This window comes from Zalophus californianus, chromosome 2 (genome assembly GCF_009762305.2).
Source record: "Zalophus californianus isolate mZalCal1 chromosome 2, mZalCal1.pri.v2, whole genome shotgun sequence".
In the NCBI taxonomy this organism is placed as follows: Eukaryota; Metazoa; Chordata; class Mammalia; order Carnivora; family Otariidae; genus Zalophus; species Zalophus californianus.
This window is the reverse complement of record NC_045596.1, coordinates 177860077-177864800: the sequence shown is the minus strand read 5'-3', so window position 1 is coordinate 177864800 and position 4724 is coordinate 177860077.

Genomic DNA, 4724 nt, shown 5'->3' with positions numbered 1-4724 from the left:
TACTCAAGTCAGAATTAGTAATGTGAAAGCAGGCGTAGACACAATGAGCATGGGTATGTTCTAATAAAACTTTATTTATGGCTATGGAAACCTGAATATCATCAATTTTTATGTCACAAAATATTCTTTAAAAAAATATTTTTCCCCCAGGGCGCCTGGGTGGCTCCGTCAGTTAAACGTCTGCCTCCCGCTCAGGTCTTGATCCCAGGGTCCTGGAATGGAGTCCCAGGGCGTTGGGCTCCCTACTTCTCCCTCGCCCTCTGCCCTTCCCCCCCTGCTCATGTGTGCTCTCTCTCTCTCTCAAATAAATACATAAATAAATAAAATCTTTAAAAAAATTTTTCCCCAACCACTAAAATATATAAAAGCCAGTCTTAACTTGCTGGCCTTTCGTGAGCTAGATTTGTCCCACGGGCGAGTTTGCCAATTCTTGCTGTGTGACTCTGCTTTTAGTGAATCCCACTGCTTTGGAGCCAGATCATGGTAGATTAGAGAGACCCCCACTCTCATTCCCCTGGAAGTCTCAGCCAGCCCAGCACTATCCCTCTGATGGGACCTGAGAACCTTCCTGATGTCTAGGACTTTGAAATAGGAGACAGTATTGAAGTTGGAGTTCAGATAGCTGGGTTTGAAAGCCAGTTGTATTACTTCCTAGCTGTTTCACTTGAGGCAACTTTTCTGAGCTTTATAACGTAAGAAAGAATCATGGCAACCTCCTCAGACCATAGTACAGGTTAAAATGCACAGTGAGAAGGGGCTCTGCAGATGGGATTCCTGTACCACCCTCACTACTCCCACTCCACACCAGTTCCATAGCTGGACCTCTACCCTTGGGGTTCTTTGGGGTTCTGCCTCACAAAGGAAGCTACCCTCCTGACCATTTTCAGGGGTCGGGGAGACTATGCAACCCACCCAATAAACTGAGCAAGAAGCTATTTCCCTGAAAACCGTAGCCCCCATTTCTGTGGCCTCACAACATATTATTTGAAACACAAGGGAGGTCCCCTCAGATCGCCCCCTGCCCCTTGTTTAGGCTAATGTCAGTCAGATAATTTTCAGGCATAAGCAAAAACCTGCTGGTGAGAAACCTCTCAAATGTCACTGCTTACAAAAGAGGGAAGAAAACAGAAGACTCTTGTTTATTTTCCTGACCTAAAAGATAACATCACTTTGCCCTTTCCTTTTGTTTAAGGTCAGATCAGGAGCACTCTTTGAAAGTGGCTCCAGAAGGAGTTTCATATCTGCATGTTCTTTAGCAATTTACATTTTTAGTAATAGTGATTATTAGTATTGATAATTATTAGTATTAAAAGAAACGATGTTAATTTCGTCATCTGTAAAATGGAAGTAATGATTTGGATCCCAGCCTACCATTTAAAGTGATTAGTAAATATAGTAATGATGTTATGGTTATTATATCTAAATCCACATTGATTCTAAAGTGGCCTTTTCGTGGGTTTTATAAGCCGTGGGTGACAAAATTAAGTCAGCCCTGTGATCCCAAGAACCCCATGGCGCTTTGCTGACACCAAAACCTCAGACCTTAGAGCTCGCCAGTCCCTCTTCCCCCCCGCCCACCGCCCACCGCCCCTGAGGCCCCGCCCTCCCCCCCACCCCCAGGACGCCGGGGGGCCGAGCGGGCGGACGGGGGCGCCGGCGGGGCGGCGAGGGGCGCGGCGAGCACGCAGTCACGTAGCAGCTGGCGGACCCGCTCGCTGTGCGCCACGTAGCGCGCGAGTCGCCAAGGTCAGCTCCTCCGGAGGCAGGCACAATACGGAAAAGGAAAGCTCCTCCTCTCTTTACCTGAGTTTCATCTTTCTGGAAAGTGCCAGAAAATGGGAATCTGACCCCTTTGAACGTGTCAGACGTTTCGAGAAGTGTCACAGCACGAGAGAGAGCGCAGGGCGCTCAGAGAACACGAGTTTCTCTTGTGCACGGAAGGAAACAGATTTGGCCCCAACCGACAGGCTGCACCGCTCCCTGCGCCTCCCTTCCCCTCACCCGCACCCCTCCGCGCTGGTCCTGTGCCCTGGCCTCGCACACCCCTTGCAGTTCCACGGTTTTTAACTGGTGGCCTAAGACCTTAAACAATGCGCCGCAGAGTCCGGAGTCCGGCGAGAAACCCCAGCTCGGGCACTGAGGGAGGGTGTGCCTTCAGTGAGTGGCTGCATCTCTTGGGAAGCAGGGACTGAAACCGGAGCCCAGCGCAGCTGCGCCACGGGGAAGCGGGACTCGTTACCGCGGGAAGGGCCGCGTGGCTGTGGCGCTGCGCTCCGCGGGGCCTTGATAAGATGCGAGCCCTACCCAAAGCCCAAGGTCGGTTCCCATTCCACGTTGCTACTGACGCTGATCCGGAAAACCTGCACAGTTTTTACAGGCGGCGCTCAGGGCCTGGCCCGCCCTCCTGTGTGGGGAGAAGAGATGAATGACTCAGACTTCGTGACTGAGTCTCTGAAGCCACAGCTTCCGTTGCCAACAGAGATGGTTTTCCAAATTCTGGCCGCGGAATACGGCCTTCAAAGCTAGGACTAATCGGAAGCACAATGTGTTTGAAACAGGGATGGGGGAAGGTGGAGGCTAGACCACACCTTGCCATCCTGCCCGCCCTCCATCAGGTGGCCGGGCGGGCAGGCGTCAAGCCCTTGGGGTCTGCAGGGGCCGGTTCAAAAATCACCGACTTACAGGTTAAACTTAAGGACCTTTAGCGTGCTCTCCACAAAACCTTTTCCTCTCTGGCCTCAACCATTTCCCACCTCCACCCCCATCCCACGGTCCAGACACATCCAGGCATGATGTCCCTGTCACTTGTCCACTCCCTCGCTCCTGGGTTCTCTACTCAGATGTTACTTCCTCTCCCGTGCCTTCCTCTGTGCTTTCTCTAGAACTTTGCTGAGAAACAAATCACCCCAAGACATCTTAGTGGCTTAACAAAAACAGTAATCACTTGGTATGGCTCTTGGTTCTGGCTTGGGCTCCCTCAGGAGGCCTCAGTTGAGATGTTGGCCAGGGCAGCAGTCTTCTGCGGGGTCAAAGGGGGATCCACGTCTAAGCAGCCTTGTTCACGTGGCTGGTAAGGTAGCGCTGGCTCTTGGTGGGAGGCCTCGGTTCTTCTTCATGCGTGTTGCTTGCATATCCTCATGGCCCAGGAACTGGCTTCCTCCAGGACAAGTAATCGCAAGAGAGCAATATAGAAGCTGCAGTGCTTTTTATAATCTAGCCTCTGAGTTCAGACAGTGTTATCTCTACCACTCTCTCTTGGTCACTCAGAACAGCCCTGATCCTGTGGGAGAGAAGGCTACACAGGGGGTGTGAATATAGGAGGTAGGCATCATCTGGCAGTGTTGGAGGTGGGCTACCCCATTTAGTTATCCCCTTTCTTAGTGTAAATAACTCTGACTCTTCTGTCCACACTCAGCTCACTGACATACAGCTACTTCCTTTAGGAAGCCTTCTCCCTTGGTCAATTTCCTCTTCTGCTCCCTTTAGACCTGGGACATATCTCCATCTCCTCCTGTCCTAAGCTGCCCTGAAATTGTTGATTTACTTCTCTCTTGCCTGGTTTTAAGACAATTTGAAATGACAGTGTCTAGAACAATGGTGCACAGCAGAGTCTCAGTATAATTTATATATGGAGTAAGTGAATGGATAAATAACATTTCCTTTCTCCAACCAGAACTATTTTGTGTAGCACTTAATTTATATCACACCCCCACTTCAATTCTTTGCTGATTGGTTTTCATATTTCAGCATCCATATTACATTTCCCACCTGCCTCACCCCTGACGAGCTCTAGTCTCCTTTGATCCCGAAATTTTATTCTAAGGAAATAATTATGCATTTGGTAAAGGTGTAGCTACAGTGGCCTTCATTGCAGTTTGCTTCTGATGTTTAGCTTTGTAGAAAACCGAATTTAAAAAAAAAGCGATTTGATTAAATAAGCTATGTAATAAAAAATAGACTGTTGTGTAGCCACTGAAATAATAATACAAAAAATATTTGTTGATATGAAAAGATGCTCACTTGATATTATTAAATGAAGTAAAACAAAGTTGTAAACATTTTAATTTAAAATTTTTAATTACGATAAAATATCTATAACATGCAATTGATCATTTTAGCCATTTTTTTAAGGGTACAGTTCAGTAGTATCAAATACATTCACATCGTAGTGCAGCCAATGTCCAGAACTACTCATCTTGCAAAACTAAGAGTCTGTACCCTTAAGCAACCACTCCCCCTCCCCATTTTCTCTCCTCTCCTCCGGCCCCTGGCAACCACCATTCGACTTTCTGTCCCTCTGAATGTGACAATCTGGTACTTCTCAAGTGAATTCACACAGTATTTGTATTTTTCTGCCTGCTTATTTCACTCAGCATACTATCCTCAGGGTTCATCCATGTTATAGCCTGTGTCTGAATTTCCTTCCTTTTTAAGGCTGAATACTATTTCATTGTATGTATATGCCACATTTTGTTTATCCATTCATCCATCGACAGGTACTTGGGTTGCTCCTACCTTTTGGCTGTTGTGAATAATACTGTTAGGAGCATAGATGTGCCCGTATCTGTTCAAGACCCTGCTTTCAGTTCTTCTAGCTACATACGCAGGAATAGAATTGCTAGGTAATAGGGTAATTCTGTTTTTAACTTTTTGAGGAGCTGCCATACTGTTGCCTGTAGAGGTTGCACCATTTTCCATTCCTACCTACAGTGCACAAGGATTTC